At 39.5% G+C, this 19321-nt stretch overlaps 1 protein-coding gene across 1 annotated transcript in view; it reads right to left on the bottom strand.

The window, feature by feature from the left end:
* LOC127633243 (thyroid hormone receptor alpha-like) overlaps positions 1–19321 on the bottom strand; it is a 203768-nt gene that overhangs the window by 86977 nt on the left and 97470 nt on the right. The window lies entirely within an intron of this gene.

The following is a 19321-nucleotide window of genomic DNA, read 5'->3' as shown; positions in this document are numbered from 1 at the left end:
GAAACTGATACATTAAAATACAATTCATGGCTTCAAAACGAGAAAAAAAAAAATAATAATAATAAAATGACCACAAATGATTTTATTTTCTGATACACAGTATATTTTATTATATCATTTAATCTTCAAAATTTGGCAGCACTAAAATACTAAAACAAAACAAAAAAGTAAGTATACTAAAAAAACTAAACTGGAACTAGAAAACACTGGAAAGACTAAACTAAAACTAACAGAACAGAGTTTTAACTAAAAGAAAATAACCTAAGGACAAAATGAAAAATAAAATATATAATAATAATAAAAATAATAAACCTAAATTAAAAAACTAAACTATAATTACCCTGGAGGGAAAACCTTCACTTTGAAAGTTTACAATAATCAAACAATTCAATAAATTAGTTTAACAATAAAGTCAGCTATCATAACTTCATAATTTCACTGGGCTGAATAAATACGTGCCAACATTGAGATAAATACCATATAATTAGCAAAGTGCCTGAAAAATCCTGAATTATTTACTAGATTCACTAGAGTATATTGCCGCAAAGCACACATTTTCAGACAACACGGGTAACTGTATAATAATAAATGATAGCATTACTTGGAAGTGATCATTATTCCAAAGAATCTACCCTAAAGCACATTTTTAGTACTCTGCAAGGATTTAACATAATGAAAGTATTATTATCATCTCTCCCTGTGTAACTGAGTGAGTGTGGATTTCCTTCCTGAGAGACTGCATTCAAACACAGTTTGTTCTACCATTCTCCACATTCTTTATTTAGAAATGAATCTTCTTGTTAAAGGATAGGCTTTGTTAGTTAGTGCATGACAGCTAGATGTTGTTTATATGTTCGCTAGTTTTTTGATTAGCACTTGAGTATTGGTGGCTTGTATGATAATAGCCCATTAGCAGGAGGTCATTAATAATCAAATGCTGCTGTTTCTTTTGGCAACGTTGTGTCTTACTGTGCCGATTAATGTTTGGCAGAAAAGTAAAAAGAGAGCAACTATGGTCTTATCCAATTTTCGTGAGAGCGCTAATTGTAATCACAATTTTCCTGCCAGGGCAAAGCACAAGTGGGTGGGATTGTTTGCACTATAATGGCGCAATTTGCTATTTTCCTGAGAAATAGGTAATTGCGCTAGTTTGAAAACCAAGTCTTAACTCAGCCCAAAATTTGAACTCAGTTCCTGCATTTGCAGTTTGGAGATTCCAAGTTCATGTCCAATCTCTAAAAATAAAGTGGATTAAAAAGTGGAAAATATGAGTTGTAGCTGTCATATATGAATCAAAAACGCATTATTTTTCAATGGTTATCATTATGTTTATATTTACAATTGTATTTATGATCTAATTTGTATTGGTATTTTTCTACATGTTGAGTGATTTTTAAGTCACTGCAAGACAGGCCAGTGGAAGAAGTTGGAATGGTATGATTGTTTTGACCACTTCATTAACCACAAAATAATATTCATTATTTTGATTATATTTTCATTTCTTTGTAAGTGTTATTTCAATGAAACTTTTTTTACAATCAAATCAGACCATTAGAAGTAAAGTGCTCAATTGCACTTTATCCAGCCCATTTGCCACTTGCGTCTAGACTTAGCACATGCTTGCATGAAAATACCAAGAATTCATGGCCATGCCCACTGACTTTGCGCTTATGACTTAAGGCATGGCAATGCGCTTAAAACTAGCACTCTTAAAATAGGGCCATGTTCTTTTATCGTGATTCTGACCAACCATTTTGGAGACTTTTATAATTATTTCAAATGACAAGAAAACAAGAATTCAATAAATGTCTCATCTACACTCTGCCCCATCTAGGGTGCCGGCTGTGACGTTTCACGTGAATTTGATTGTTTACACAAGGAATAACGCACTCTGGGGGGCACTCAGAGGAATTTAGAACCTACATTATGTGTTGTAGGTTGTAGGTTTACATTGAACCCTTGAAATATCACTTAGAACCTGAGAAAATTCTTGAGTTTGGGTCATTTTGCTTTTAACTGCTTTTTAGCAGATCGAAGGAGCTTTTTGTCCACCCAACCCTCAATAACCCAGAAAGCACTGTGCTTCAGTTACCCTCGTACATTCAACCTCCCTGGGTTGTTGTCATAGTTATAGAGACTGCATAACAGTAGATGTATGGAGGGCATATTAACATAGAAGTCACACATGTGCTCACACAAAGAAGCAGCCACCTGTTGTGGCTCCACAAGATCTCACTGCACATTGCCCTATTCCCCTCAACACTGACCCATGTCTCAATATGAGGGCTAATCACATTGTGCTGTATATGTAATTATGTAGCTCATTAACCAAATCCCGAGAGTCATTAGGGATTAACTAACATACATACTCTTTGCCTCGCAGTTACATGCATATCTGCATTATTAATTTATCCCCCCACCCCATTCCCATCACTGCCGTTACTCATCACCAATCCACGCATTGCTTCCCGATGGCACTCAGTTCAGGTCAGTGACCATAGGAGAGGAACGCAGGCATTTTTCACTTAATTGGGTATTGCGAATTTAATTAAAACTCATTGAGAGGAAAATTTAGTTGTGGCACTGAGCCTGTGGACTCAACCCGAACAGCCAGACGGGACTGATCACTCTTTGCCTATCTATAGCTGCTTTATCTTCTTTATAACCTTATACTATCATTATAGAACTCTAACTCACTCTCTTTGTTTTTCTGTATCAGTTACATACACAGTGCTGTTCAGCTCAGAGTATGTAGTATGTGTACGTACTAAAAGAGAGTCTTTGTGATGAGGCAAGCGAGCAATCAAGAGAGGCTAAACAAAGGCTGAACAGTTTACATAGGCCTACCACACTAGAGGTCGACCGACCGTAGATTTTCAGATAGTGGTAAAACACTATCTATGATATACAATATATTGGTCAACCTCTATATCACACCCAAAGTACCCTCTGCCCAAGAATGGATGGGTTATGATGATCAACTTGTTGTTAAGAGACTTTGACAAGTTTTGTCTTGCTTTTTTCTTTGGTGCTTTCATTAAATTGAACCATTATAGCACCGCTGCTGCATCCAAACAAATCCAAACAGACTGGCTACATTCGTTGTTGCATCATGACATGCACTGTTTTATGAGTGTCGTGCACAATGAGAATTGCGTTATTAAGATTTTGTATAGTTTAAAATAGTTCAATTTTTAAAAATATGGGATACCTTTATTCTGTTCCATCGCATTGCATTCAGTCCACCTGTTTTTGAATAATTTACACATCTACGTGAATGCACCCTAATAGACTGATCCTGCATTTTGCCCTGTCTTTTTAGGAAAAGAATAATCCTTTATAAATGCCTCAGTATGGATGTCACCTACTGAGCCACTTAGTTAAATCAATTTCCTCTAATCTGGGCAAAGCTGGCCCAGAGAAGGAAATACTTACAACGGCACAGCACATGCCTAGGAGAGAGACCCATTGTGCTGCGATGCAAAGCCTGCGCTGAAGAGGATCTGATTAGCAAAGTGCTTCTCCTTTGGGAGCTCAGCCAGCTTCACTCTGGCGTGTTCTGCCCAGACAAACAGCCCTCCGCCTGGCAGCAGACCCACCACTCGCTGTCTACAGCAGCCTGGGCCACACCGGTTGCAAGCAGCACCTTACTGCAGGACTCCCAAACTGAGGAGCACCTCCATGCCCAGAATACATGACTGCACAACTCTATTTTATTTCACTTTATGTCCTTTATACTTCTATACATTTTTTAATTCTTTGTTATATTTTCCTTCTAAAATAATTAAGAGTGGACTTTAACATGTCTTTATTTTGTGCGCTTTAAGTTTCCATTGAGTATGAAATGTGCTATATAAATAAACTAGCCTTGCCTTCAGATAATCTGCCCAGTAATGGCAGCCTGACCGTGTGTTAACAAGTCAAAGACCTAAGAGTATGAGGATTCCTTTAAATAGAGGTCAGAATAACAGGCAGTTAAGGCCAACATCCTTCTTTGAACAGTCATTTTTGGTCTCTTTGACAAACAAAAAGCATTTATGTTCAAATACAAGTCCAACATTAGGCAAGACAGCGGTAGAGGCAACAATACACTGTGCTGAAGGTGGGACAATAATCACTGTGAAAAGTGAGATGTTGCTTTCTCATACCCTGCAAAGTCAATGGAAGACGATACGTAAGCAACAAAAAGCACTGCTCAGCATAGTATCAGTTACACATTTGTAACTCATGTACTGCACCTTTTTATTTTCTAATTTCAAGGCAGCTGATACAAAGTTGGAGTGCTACTGGTTAAAAATGTTTGATTGGAAACAATGGCACACCAATGAAACACCTCTATTAAAATGTTAAAAGTTATGTGCACACAGAGGAAGCCCTCTCTTTCCTGCAGCACTGTGGTTTCATATCCTGCTTTGTTGTCACAGCAACGGAAGGTTTGCTATTGATATTTGACAGAGGTAGTGTGTAGCACCATGACGTTTTTGAAAACCCACAGATGTCCAAAGGCAAGTAAAGAGAATGAAAGCGTTTTCACTTTCAGGAAAAAATAGACTAAGACTGAAGCCTGGAAAACCTCTTTGTAGGATACACTGGAGAGTGTGCTACATGACAGGACTCTGGAACTGAGTTCCAAATGCAACCTAGGCTCATAGAATGAACGTTACTATAACCACATTTTTTGCTAAGTGAGTTTTATGTGCCACATATTATGTTTTGCTGCAGTTTTCTGGTAAAATTAACACAAATCATTAGTACTGTCGCGAATACAAGTCGAGACAGTCACAATGTCAGAGAAAAAACTGCTTTATTAAAATAAAAGCAGGCAACAGTACAAAACAAGGGCAAATCCAGAGAAGACTGGTCAGGGTGAGCGTTAGGTCAAAAGCCGGGGAATCAAGATATAAACAAGGGGCAAATCTGGGAGAGAGTAGTCAAAGGGAGCGTGAGGTCGAAGCCGGGGAATCAATATATAAACAAGACAAGCAAGAGAGCTCGAGGGAGCAAAACGAGCGTGAGCTCGAGGGGGGCGGTACGAGCGTGCAAGCTCGAGGGGGCGGAACAAGCGTGCGAGCTTGAGGAGTGAGTGTGTGTGCTTGAGAGGCTTGAGAGGGGGAGGAGCCCTGAGAGACTCGAGAGGCGAAGCCATGAGAGGCTTGAGGGATGGAGCCATGAAAGACTCGAGGGACGGAGCCCTGAGAGGCTCGAGGGGAGGAGGAGGAGCCCTGAGAGACTCGAGAGGCGAAGCCGTGAGAGGCTTGAGGGGTGGAGCCCTGAAAGACTCGAGAAGAGAAGCCCTGAGAGGCTTGGGAGGGGGAGCCCTGAAAGACTCGAGAGGAGAAGCCCTGAGAGGCTCGAGAGGAGGAGCCCTGGGAGGCTTGGGAGGAGGAGCCTTGGGAGGCTTGGGAGGAGGAGCCTTGAAAGACTCGGGAGGAGAAGCCCTGAGAGGCTTGAGAGGCGGAGCTCTGGGAGGCTCGATGGGTAGAGCTCTGGGAGGCTCGAGAGACTTGAAAGGCAGAACCCTGGGGGGCTTGGGAGGTAGAGCTCTGGGAGGCTTGAGAGGAGGAGCCTTAGGAGGCTCGAGAGGAAGAGCCCTGGGAGGCTTGAGAGGAAGAGCCCTGGGAGGCTTAGGAGGAGGAGCCTTGGGAGGCTCGTGAGGCGGAGGCCGCGAGGGCTCTGAGGGGCGAGCAGAGGCTGGCAGAGCCGTGGAAGACTCTGGGGGCGGAGCAGAACCCGGCAGAGCCGTGGAAGACTCTGGGGCGGAGCAGAACCCGGCAGAGCCGTGGAAGACTCTGGGGGCGGAGCAGAACCCGGCAGAGCCGTGGAAGACTCTGGGGGCGGAGCAGAGGTCGGTAGAGCTGTGGAAGACTCTGAGGGAACCTCTGCGGTCTTGAGCACAAGACGAGCGTGCGAGCTCGAGGGGGGCGGAACGAGCGTGCGAGCTCGAGGGGGCGGGCGGAACGAGCGTGCGAGCTTGAGGAGTGAGTGTGTGTGCGACGAAGCGGGGATGGGGCAGAGGAGCGGGGTTCGTGACAAGTACAATGGCTGATTTTGACTTTATAAGACTTTTGACTTCATATATATATGTTATGATATAAAAACACTTTTACTCTAAACGCTAATTGAAAAACAAAACATTTTAACACTTGTATCACAGACCCACCTACATTTACACACCAGTTCCAACATGATTAGCTTGTGTGATAGCTCACAAAACTCAGAAGAACCACGGCTCATGCCCAGCCAAGCAAGATGACACATGAGACAAAAGAGTCATAGAAGCAACACAAAATGATGTGGTTGCTTCAGAAAATGTGCTTACGCATTTCCTTTTACAACACTATCGGTTATATTTAGGCTAGGTTTTGGTTTAGGGTAAGCCATTTCACTTGCTTTTAGTGCCCCAAAATGTGTAGTAAAATGTGTAATGAGGCACGAATTTCATTTTGCAAAAATGTTGTCATGGTAACCTAATTTTCATGATATCAGGCTGTTCAAATCACTTCATAGATATAACAGAAACAGAATTTCAGCAGCATTACAATCAACATAAAGGGATAGCTCACCAAAAAATGAAAATTATCTCATCATTTACTCACCATCATGCCATCCCAGATATGTATGACAGTCTTTCTTCAGCTTCAGGTCCTTAAAATGCAAGTGAATGGTGATCAGACTTTTGAAGCTCCAAAATTCACAGTCAGCATAAACATCATCCATATGAAATCTTTATGGTTAAATTATTATCTTCTGAAGCGAACCGATTGATTTTGGTGTGAAAAAGATAAATATTTACAGTAAGTACTTTTCTTTTGTACAATAAATCATGTAAGTATATAAATCAAATAATGTCCGGTCAGCAGCAGTATGCCCGACCACGTCACTAAGGGGGTTCAGTTCATGCGGTCTCTCATGTGACGTATTCACGTTGGCATGTTACGGATGTATTCTCACGTTTTTCTCTCGGTTGAGACATCCAGAATAAGCACACAAACGCAACATTGCTAAAAACATACAGATACAAATGCAGATCTAAACCAAAACCAACAAAGCTTCTGTAAAGTGTTCCTCCTTCTCAGTTGTAAACAGCACTGCTCTTACGGGTGTGTCGCACGTGTGTCAGTTCTCGCGTGTACATGCAAACATGATTACTGCATACTGCTACTGACTCGAAGTGATGATTTTACAGTTAAAAGTACCTAAATATTGATATTTTTCGCACCAAAAGCTTTAGAAGGCATTCAATTATCCACTGGAGTTGCATGGATGACGTTTATGCTGACTGTAATTTTGGAGCTTCAAAGGTTTGATCACCATCCACTTTTAAGGACCAACTGAGCAAAGATACTTTTCTATTTTTTTTATATTTTTTTTTTAAATGTGTTTAGCAGAAGAAAGAAAGGCATATACATCTGGGATGGCATGAGGGTGAGTAAATGATTAGAGAATTTTCCTTTTTGGGTGAACAAACATCCTAGGTAACAATGTTCAAAACATCATATTTTCAAAATCTACTAGTCTGTGATTCTGTGAGTTGATAGAACAAATAAAATAAGTATATAAATTAAATAATAGCTTTTTTTACCCATTGCTTTTGTCATACCTTCAAATCCACTTTGACATTTTCGGTTAGGACAAGACTGCACAGACAGACTAATTCATCAAATGTCTTGTCAAGCCTTCTATTGTATGCTGAAAAATGTGTGACTTAACTTTTCCTCAGCATGTCACTCCACTTGGCATGAAAATACCACCATCTGTGTAAGATATAGAACCTTCTAAAACCTCAACCACCCTAGCTATACTTTTGCTATACATTCCATGTTTAAATAAGCTTATGTTTTGTTTAATTAAGCGAGGAAATTATATTACCAAAGGATATGGTCCAGTTTGTTAAATAGCAAGAATTAACATATTAACACAGGATATTAACACCGGAAGGAACTTATAACTCAGGAAGGAATGCAGGCCCAACAGCTCCAGAGCTATTGCTAACATGTTTGCAGTGTTAAATTATTCTTATGGGAATTGTATGTTAATTATTCATTTGCAAAATGCAAGATATGACAAAGAATAACATTTAGTTTTATTAGGAGAATTAAATTAAGGCATTTGATGGATGAGAATCTGGCCAGAGCTTGTCATTCTTAAGGCAGTGTAAGGAAATGGGAGCAGGGTAACCCACTACTCACTGGTTTACTAATCTTCCTGCTGTTGGGATTTCATCTGGGTTAAAGTTGAAAGCTATCATGCACTGGTTGGAATTTCAGCTTAGATCCCAACTGGTGACCCCAATCCCTCCTACAGGAACTGCTCCCACCTGTACAGGTAACAGTGATTACAGTGATTTGTAATCGGTGGAAGGGTTTTCAGAGGAAGAGTTGAAAGAGAGTATGGCTAAGTATGCACTGTTCAACTGCAAAAATGTGTCACAGATCACTGTTAGTATTGCGCTGAATATATTTGCTAGGCTTGGCATTGATGCCTTTTTCAAGCATAGATTATCCGATTTTGTTTTAGATGATTATTGATCTATATCTGTATTTTTCCCAAATATAAATAGGGCTACTCATTGCACAATAGTTTTTGTCTTTTCATACATATTTCTCAACACAATTTGGTAAAGTGCCTAAAGTTGGTAAAGCTGACCGGTAAGGTAACTTAAAGGGGGGTCACACACCAGACATGGCACATTCTAAAATTAGAAACAACCATTTTCTATGAAGGTACGCACACCACCGCTCACTTTCTCATGGTGGCAGCTACAACTCTGTAGGATTGCTTAAAATTCTGCAGCACGACTTGCATAACTTTCCATTAAATTCAACCTTAATTATTATCAGAAGACATAATGTAGATTATTTACTCTAGCCATCACTGGATGATATATTGTACATATGCATCTTTCATAGTCTACACAATGTATTTTCAGTACCAAACATGTTTTTTGTGGTTTGACAGCTTGAATGAAAAAAAATTAATCAAGGCTCTATGCCTTTTTCATAATAAACATGGCCATTTTGAATCGTTCAGTTTGCGCAGTTATACTACACTAATAGTACACTAATCTGCAAACTCTTTGCTGTCACTGTTCATTTTTGAAGTACAAAAACCTAAAAGTAGGTACAGAAGTACCAGGCAGATGGCGAGGTGACCAGGGCAGACCAGGTACATGGCCAGGTGACCAGGGTAGACCGGGCAGATAGCCAGGTGACCAGGGCATAGCAAAGGGACAGCCAGGAGACCCCTGGTAGAGCTGGCGGAATGAAGCATAGCTTGGCAAGACGGTTGTGTGCCGAAGAGCAGGCGAGGCTGACGCAGCATAGAATGGGAGGCTGATGAGGCAGCATGGCATGCTGGACTCTCGGAGTGCAGAGTCGCTATAGGCAGAGGTCAAGGGGGCAGAGCCGCAGTGGGTGGAGCTGCTAAAGGAAGAGACCCAGGGGGTGGAGCCACTGGAGGCAGAGACCCAGGGGTTAAGGCAGCCTGGCACAGTGGGTCAGACGTAGGACAGGCGGCTTGACATTGTGAGATAAAATGGCTTGGCATGGCAGGCATGACAACATGGCTTGACGATGCAGGAGTGACAACATGGCTTGGCATGGCTGGCATGACAACATGCCATGACGAGGCAGATGTGGCAACATGGCCTGATGAGGCTTCAGGCGCTGGCTCTGGGATGGCCGAGTTGACCATGGCAGGCGTTGGCGCTGGCTTGTGGTTTGTGGCAGGCGTGGTAACGGACTCTGGCATATACTCCTCTGTAGGAGAGATGGCATCCTCCATAGCTCCAACAGTAAAGCTGTATAAATCAATATATTGTGTCAAAGTCCATGTGATTTTGCCCTGTGGCATCAAAGATTTGACTGGCTCTTCCAGTCCAATATGAAAAATGTCCTTCAGATCCACTTCATTAAAGTTCACCTCATTGGCCAAATCACAAAATCTGACATGTACTCCTCTAGGGGATGATTCCCCTGACTTAGATGAAGTAGCTGAACTGCTAGGTTCATATTATAGCTGGTTTGAGTATTCTGTAACTTTGTAGGCAGGCAAGACAGGAGCAAGCAAAAACAAAATGATGATGATATGAATTTAAGTGCAGTTTAGTGACTAAATGCATCCAAAAACTTTCAAAATAAACAAATCGGTAAATCATAAAACAAAACAGAACAGAACATAAACCAGAACATAAGCTAGACTTGACAATGACTTGACCCTAACTAGACTTGACTATAACTAGACAATGCAGAGACAATGCAAAGACGTTACAATCTCAATACTTGACAATGGACTAGAGAACATAAGCATTATAAATACACAAACATTGGTAACAGTAAACAAGACAACCAATCACAGACCAGAACTAATAACATAAGAACCAATAACAGGACAGATAACAAGATAACAAGACTAATAAACATAAACCAATGAAAAGACAACACTAATTAATATGATACCAAGACAATAAGCTAGTTTGAGATGAGTGCAAGTTCTGCACATAACCGGTGATCAGAGGCAGGTGCATGTCGGTTAGAAATCTGTCCGACTGTGATGTCATGGTGACGTATGCCAAAAAAGTCTCATGAGAGCGAGGCGTGAGCAATTGTAAGAGTCAGGCTTTTTGTCAAGTGTTGGATTTTTCCAGCTGCGAAAACTGCAAGCATGATGATTTGCTGATGATACAGCTTAATGCTCATTTGCTTAAACAACCTTTGTGTTTTGTTCTCTTCTAAAAAGCTCTGGGAGCTCTGGCTCTTTTTTTATCTCCAATATCATGTTTTATGTGTATAAATTATATGTGAATATTTTCAACACTCTGACATTTCGATCTCTGTAGAGGATATGCAAGGGCATAGATTTGGCTTGAACATGGGGGGTTGCAGCGTGAAGCATTTACATGTATCCATTGATCATGATATCTATATTGGAGGGTTGTACTTGCTTGTTTTGATTATTGTGTGGGGGGTTACCTCCCCCCCAAAAATCTATGTCCTTGGGGATATGTGATTATATCATATTTCTGAAATATTTAAAATACGTGTCTTTATTAAATTAAAATGGATGTAAAAGGCATGTCTTATGGAGGGAATTAAATAGCATGTACATTGATTGTCTTTTTCATCATATTTATTTTCATTTTAAAGCAACAGAATTTTAATTGTATCCACTTTATCAGCAACAGCATATGAAGGCATCTGCCTTTGATCTCGAACGTATCTGATCCACTACATAAAGTGAGAAATGTCAGACTTGACAGCAAGTATTTCACTCCTCCCCAAACTGCAACCGTCTACTCTCCTCTACTTTCAATGCGAGGCGTTTGGCATCTCAAACGAACCTATTTGGTGTGTTCGACTTGCTCGAACTGCAGCTGGGGGAGGAGTTAAACCAGACACTTTGCACTTCCAGTCACATGCTGAACCCACACCAGTCACGGAAGAATGCGCAATGTTTGCTTTCTTTATTGCAGATGTGGAATTCAGATGTTTGAATTTTACATAAAATAACCAGAAACACTGTTCATTTGAAAAGTTGATGTGCTGCTTAATACAGCATCTATTGGGTATACAAGAAATAAATCTAATAAAAGCCTGAAATATTTTAATACCAATAAAGGAGTCCGAATTTTTTATAACTTTGAAGAGTTTTTTTAAGAATAAACATGATATTACTATGGAAAATATGATGTACAGTTTTTTTGTTTTTTTTATCCTTAATTCCCACTACTTAGTAGGTCCTCGTGGTGGCGCGGTTACTCACCTCAATCTGGGTGGCGGAGGACAAGTCTCAGTTGCTTCCACTTTTGAGACAGTCAATCCATGCATTTTATCACGTGGCTCATTGTGCATGGCAACACGGAGACTCACAGCACTGGAGGCTCATGCTACTCTCTGCGTTCCACGCATAACTTACCACGTGCCCCTTATCGCGACCATGAGGAGGTTACCCCATGTGACTCTACCCTCTCTAGCAACCGAGACAATTTGGTTGCTTAGGAGACATGGCTGGAGTCACTCAGCATGCCCTAGATACAAAATCACAACTTCAGGGGTGGTAGTCGGCGTCAATACTCGCTGAGCTACCCAGGCCCCAAAACATGATGTGCTGTTATAAAAACACAGAGTTGTGAGAGTTTCCGCTAAACTGGAGTTGTCAGAACACTATGGTAATGGCATACTAATATACTACTCTTATTTCTGACATAGATTGACATAGTATTAGTAGTAAGAGTAGTATGTGAAGTATGCAACTGTGAATGCAGCCCACTAAACACGTGTAACAGGTGTCGCGTTGTACGTCTGGCCAAGCGCGAATGAGCTGTGTCATCATCAGGGCTTGTGCAGCTCCTCTGGAGCAACTGCAGCTACTTCGCCAGCCGGCTGCTCTCAAATCGCTCTCGCGGTCCTTTGAGAATACACGTCACGTTGGCGTGGAAGGCGCCGTGTCATGTCGGACAAATTTCTAACCAACATGCACTGCTTCAAGTCCAGCACCAATCGGTCAGTGCAGCATTGCATTAACTTGATCACACCTAATAACTAAAACCCAATCAGAACAAAAATACATGGATTATGAAGGTCACATGACAAGACAAGGAAGTCACATGAAAAAGGAACTAAATTTCAAAATAAAAAAGACATGAAATCAAAGCATGAAAGTGAACAAAACACACAAACATGTGACAACAGACCAACTGACAATAAATTAGACAGCACAAAAATTAGGCTTCTAATTTAAATGTTGGTTAATGTTCATATAGCGATGCTTTAACATCCTATCGAGCAAATATAGTGGCGCTCAATTATCGGTGTATCAATATTTTATGACATTGCTAATAGTTGCATACATTTAGGAACTACCTGTTTTATAATGTTAGCTTTACTGTTAAGCACTGACGTCTCAACCTTAATTATATTTCATTAATAATAATTTTTTTATGATGAATAATCAGCTTTTGGTTTGCGTCTAGTTCAGAATAAAAAGAGAAAATAATCAAATGTGATGAAGAACCATTTATTTGTATATTAGCAAACAAATTTAATTCATAGCATTATCCAAAAAATAAGCACTACCACATTGCCATTAAATTATAAATGTAATTTATTTAAAAATAAAATTTAAATATATATATATATATATATATATATATATATATATATACTGGTGTGGCATTGGGGGCCGTGGTCATGTATCTGTCTGCAGGAGAGGGAAAGCGGTAATTACTCTTAACACCTGTCTCTCATTATAGTGATGGCAGAGGGAGACCTGATAAGGCTCGAGCGCAGAGCGAGAGAGAGAGAGAGAGAGAGAGAGAGAGAGAGAGAGAGAGAGAGAGAGAGAGAGTGAGTGGCCAGAGCAATAGTAGAGGAAAGACCCAAAACTAAAGCCAGAGATTGTCATTAAAAGCGCTATTTTGAGTTGGCCACTAAGAGCTGTTTATCTAAAGTTTGTGTGAACCTAAAGTGTGTGTGTGTATATAAACACTCAACTGTTTGGTGTCTCCTGACTCCTCCATTGCCTATGATCCAATCTAATCACAACTGTATATTGAATTTCTATCAAAAATAAATACATACGGTTAACTTGAAATTACTTTTATAAAAATTTAGATTTTGGACATCCCACCCATTCATAAGATACAGGATGCTTCTGAGCTCATGTGCAAGTGTGGCAACAGCAGGTGTTTCATGCAGTAATCGCTGAGAGGGATCCGTAATCAAGCTAATTAACTGACTGAACAATATAGACTGTAATGTGTTTGAGAGGAGCGAGAGGCTCCATGTGCTAATCTGGATCATTATCCTACCCCTCCATCAGTGTCAACAGAGAGGCTACAGCTAAACAAACACACATGAATTTCCTTGCTCTTCTAGTAAATATGCTAATTGAAATCTTTAATTCAATCCACCATATCTGGAACTACTAAACTTATGTATAAAATATAAATAATAATTAGAATGACAATACGTGTAAATGAGATGATATTTGGCAAGCAACCGGAGGGGGGAAACCCCCCACTATTTTGTTATGCAACAAAACGTTGTACAAACCAAATGATTTCCATATATGAATTTGGCAAGCAACCAGAGGGGGGAAACCCCCCACTATTTTGTTATGCAACAAAACGTTGTACAAACCAAATGATTTCCATCTGATGAGCAATGTCTTGTGATGATCAAACATATGATCACTCTTTCTTTATGTGTTATGGATGAAAATGTCCAGGTCGCGTTTACGAGCAGTCGACTTAATGGCACTAGATTAAATATCTTTAAAAATAACTTAACTTTGGCTGTTGCATCAGGTCTCGTTGCTTTTTCAGTGTAATTTTGCCATGAGAGTCACATCTTTCAGACATTGTCTCAAATTAAAAAGGATCTTTAAAAAAAACACTTCTCAAATGCATCTCAAGACCCCTGTGTTCTGTTCCATTAAATTACGCTCTGTCTAGCTGTTTCTAAATAGAAGAACGCATCTTGTGTGTAGGCCCTATAATCCTCTCCAGAGAGTTGAGCACTCCTGATGCACTTGAGTGAATAGTGTGGTGAATAAAATTGCATGGTATAACAGTACAATCACAAAATTAAAAATAAGGTGTAGTTGTTCCTGAATTTAGATCAGTATGAAATGTTTTGAAGTTGGGAAAAATGTCATGCAAATATTGTTTTCATGATCGATAATTGCTGTCCCTCTGGAATACTCAATTACTCATGCACAACCACTGCCTACAGTATATGCCACAAGAAGTGGCGGCCCATGCATTCTAAGTCTAGGCCTTCAGTGTGATTCATGCCATTAAGAAAACAACGTTTTACAATGATTAAGACACCTTATCATACATAATGTCGAAGCCAACTAATAATACCAATTGACATTTTAAAAATTGGTTCACGAACGAAATCCAAATCTTGAAAAGACACTGAATGCTCAAGATAGCCTAATCTTAACTGCAGCATGAATGTTTTGTGAAATATACTATTAAATAAAGAGTAGGATACATCTCTCGAATGGATATATGAATCTACCAAGGAGGTCTACAATACCAGGAAAAAGATATCTGATAAAATTTGCGATTTAAATGTTGCTTGCAATTCATTTCACTGAATGCTCAAGACATCCTAATTTACACTTTGAAAACTCCTGATGTTGCTATAAAATTGCCAAAAAGCACATACCAATGTAATTGAAGTCAAAATTAGCCATCCATTCTTGTTTAATAAATGAAACGATCACACTGTCATGCAGAACATCTCGGGTTTATAATCCATAAGGATCTCTTTCTCAATGGCGATAATGGCAGTGAGTGATGACAGTCTCTGTCTTGGGGCAAATTCCTATCGAAAGTGATCATCCCTATGCCCTAATCACTACAAAGGTCAAAGCTCTTGATGAAGAGTCTCTAAAAAGAGCATGGCATTACAGTTTGAATGTACCCTTCTCTAAAAGTCTTGAAAAAGATCCCTTTGTGAGAAAATAAACGTACGTTCTTTGTTTGAAATGACTTTCAAATGACTTTCAATCACTTTCAAATTACGTACATAACGTCATGCGAGATTGCGTCACTCAAGTCCAGATAGAAAGTCTAGACTGGGACTTATTTAAAATTCTAAATCCACCAAGAAGAAATAAATTAATTTTACATCTAGATGTCCATTCATTTGCACTGTTAAGGGATTCAGTGGAAATTCTTAAGGCTTAAGAGGGTTGGGCTGCTTTGTCTAACAATCTCGGCTTCGGAAAGCGTCACGTTATGCTTGTAAGCGTCAAGGAATAAATTCAGATTGGATAAACTTAGTTTTTCCCTATTCGTTTGTAGATCAATTAGTTGTAGAAAGTGATTAAATATACATAGGCAAAAAGGTTCATGAGAATTACAGGTTGAAAAAGATTTTTTTAAACCACATCAAGATTTTCCAACAGTAATCAAGCATACAAGCTACAAGGTGAAACACAAGAATACAGCAAATAAAAAACAAAACAAAAAAAACTCTCATTAACCTCCCTGTCTGTGTGCGCCTCATAATGGGAGCTCCCCAGGAAGTGTCCACATATGTCTAATCCACTTCTAAACTTCAAGGGACTAAAACGTATTTAACACACATAAAGTAAACACATCAATACACCCATTGTGTATCATTCATAAGTTTGGTCACACTTGAATGATTTTATGTTTCTCATGATGTTAAAAACTATTATCTAAAGGCACATGTTTGAAATCACTTTTGTAGACATATAAAATTGTGACTGCATATAAAATTGTACAATACTACTTAAAAATAAATAAATAAACAATTATATTATATTATATATATATATATATATATATATATATATATATATATATATATATATATATATATATATATATATATATATATATATATATATATGGTGATACACCGATCAGCCACACCTTTAAAACCACCAGCCTAATATTGTGTAGGTCCCCCTCGTGCCACCAAAACAGCTCCAACCCCCATCTCAGTATAGCATTCTGAGTTACCGTAGACTTTGTTAGTTTGAACCAGTCTGGCCAATCTCCTGTTGTCCTCTCTCATCAATAAGGCATTTCCGTCCACAGAACTGCCGCCCACTGGATGTTTTTTGTTTTTGGCACCATTTCGTGTAAATTCTAGAGACTGTTGTGCGTGAAAATCCCAGGAGATCAGCAGTTACAGAAATACTCAAACCAGCCCATCTGGGGACAATCCCAAGACTGAATAGCACATGTAGAGCTGAAGTTATGCAATTCATTATTTGAAATGTTTATTTAAGTGCTTGAATTGGTCATCAAGAATGTCTATTTATAAAAACAGAAATTTCCTTTCAGAGAAAGTGACTTTCCATCTCACAGTGAAGCTGAAAGACACCTGGAGAGTAGGCTAAGAATTTCACAAGAGCTACAGTATTCACGCTGACAATACTCTGGGAGGTAATGTACTGTACGAGCCCTTGAAATGAAGCATATGACATTTAAAATGTGCATCTGGGGGTTGGTCATCACAGGGCAAGTTAAACTGTAGAGTGAGCAATTCATATCAGCACCACAGCATGGATAGCAAACCAGTGTGAATTCTATGCTTTCCACGACACAAATAGCCCATGGCTGACAGAGTCATCACCAGTTGGACAGCCACAATTGCCATAGATCACGTGCATAGACAAATACACAAATACACACACACACACACACACACACACACACACACACACACACACACACACACACACACACACACACACTTCAGAATTGGTTTTATGTGCAGCACTTACATTTACATTACATTTTACATTTATGCATTTGGCAGACGCTTTTATCCAAAGCGACTTACAGTGCACTTATTACAGGACAATCCCTGGAGCAGATAGGGTTAAGGGCCTTGCTCAAGGCCCAACAGTGGATCTTGGTGGTGCTGGGCTTGAACCCCCGACCTTCTGGTCAGTAACCCTGAGCCTCAACCGCTGAGCCACCACTGCCCCCACTTAAATCCATAACCAGAGTTTATAAGGAAACATTTTTGTCAAAAGTAGAACTCTGGTCCTCTTGGGACTGATAGAGGGTTTCCTTTGTGGACTGGAGTCTGCCTGTCCTAAACCTCTCGGTATTTCTAGCAATGTGCGAAGCATCAAGGAACGGGTTCGCTCACTTTTCCTCCTGCTCTACTTACCTAATGTCCCATATTAACGACCTGTTGGAAAACTTGCCGGCTTTACAGCAAAGGAGAAAAAGAGAAACTAACAATTGGGGGTGGGATTCAGTTCATAGAAGTCTTCAAAAACCTATGCTGCCTTAGAATTTGAACAAAATAACATATCTTAGCACAGTTAACATGTCTAACTATTCTGACTCTGAAGCAAGCCTATGATGCCTTAAAATGCTGCATCCGTAGGCAGCTAACTATGTTTCACAACAGAGCATATAGACAGGCTATGGATCCATTTTTCTTTCAGAAAACCATTAATTAATGCAGGAGTGATATATTGCAGAGGCTAGAAAGTCAATGATCTGTTTAGATGGTCTGTAGACTTTAAGTATCCAAACTTGTCTCTGAGACAGATATACTCTTAAACATGTGTATGCTGCACTGCTGCATACTTTTGAGAGGAGAGGGCCCCAGGACAGTACGTACTGTACTGTTCCCTCCTGCACGGCTTGAAACTTTTTTTGTTTTACCCACGTGGGGGGAAGGTACATAGGAAATGTGAATAGAGATCCTTCAAGCATGTGCTTTTATCTGTGCAGGCCTGTATAATGTCATGTCTACACTTCAAAATCATTCCTTGAGGTTGCAGGACTGTGGACCTCAGAGACAGAACAAAGCCAGAACTTCAATATACAGATCTGTTCTGTCACCAGTGGTCCCTTACATTGGGGTGTATAATATTTGCTTTGCTCGATTGGATTACAATTGTTTAAATTGTGCACTATATTATAATCAGCGACTAACAGTTCACGGAACAAAAGCGAAAACGAACAAAATATTTAGAAGAACGTAACCAAAATGGGAACAAAGTGATTTTCAATTGTTCCGGAGTGAAAACCTTATTTTTAAATACCGGTAACCGGTTATAACTGGTTAATTTCATTTAGATAATTTTTTTCATGAAACCAAAGGCCAAAGGGTTTATCACAGTACATTTTTGGAATTACACCACTTGTGCTTTGAGTCCTGAAGGAAACTGCATCACAAATTTCTTTGCCTAGTTGCCAGTTGTGGATGTTGCATTCTGTAAATGAAGATCTTTTAACAACTATATGTAATTACAACAAACCGTACACATGCATGACTAATACAGATACAATGAAAACATTATTAGAGAGTTGTTTCCAAGTCTTAACTGAATTAATATTAGATATGTTGCATTAATACAGAATTGATGCTGTCGGGTTTTGATTCAGAAGCAGATCTGAAATAAAAATTATACTTAACTATTAATTAACTTGTAATGATTTATATGCTGATAAAGACCACCACACAGAAAAACATTTTATTGCTTATTTTAGCTTATTTTGGTGAGTCAAGTGGTATATTTTGGGCTTGTTTTTACAGACCAGGTTGCTTATTTCTCTTGCAAGACCTGGCAACACTACAATTGGTATTTTACCCATCCCTAAAAGTACTGTCATTTTAAAATGAACATTATTAACCGTTATTTTATTTTGCAAAAACTGTTTTTTTCTTCCAGTTCAGATGTTCAGCAGCTACCTTTCCAAATGGTCACCGTACCATTTGGAAAGAGGCTGCTGAATGTCTGAACCAGAAGAAAAAATACAGTTTTAGTCCCTGATAATAACATCTAAAATGTGATCACAATCAGT

The sequence above is a fragment of the Xyrauchen texanus genome, chromosome 40, assembly GCF_025860055.1.
Source record: "Xyrauchen texanus isolate HMW12.3.18 chromosome 40, RBS_HiC_50CHRs, whole genome shotgun sequence".
In the NCBI taxonomy this organism is placed as follows: Eukaryota; Metazoa; Chordata; class Actinopteri; order Cypriniformes; family Catostomidae; genus Xyrauchen; species Xyrauchen texanus.
The sequence above is the reverse complement of the archived record's forward strand: the minus strand, read 5'-3'. Positions and strand labels throughout refer to the sequence as shown.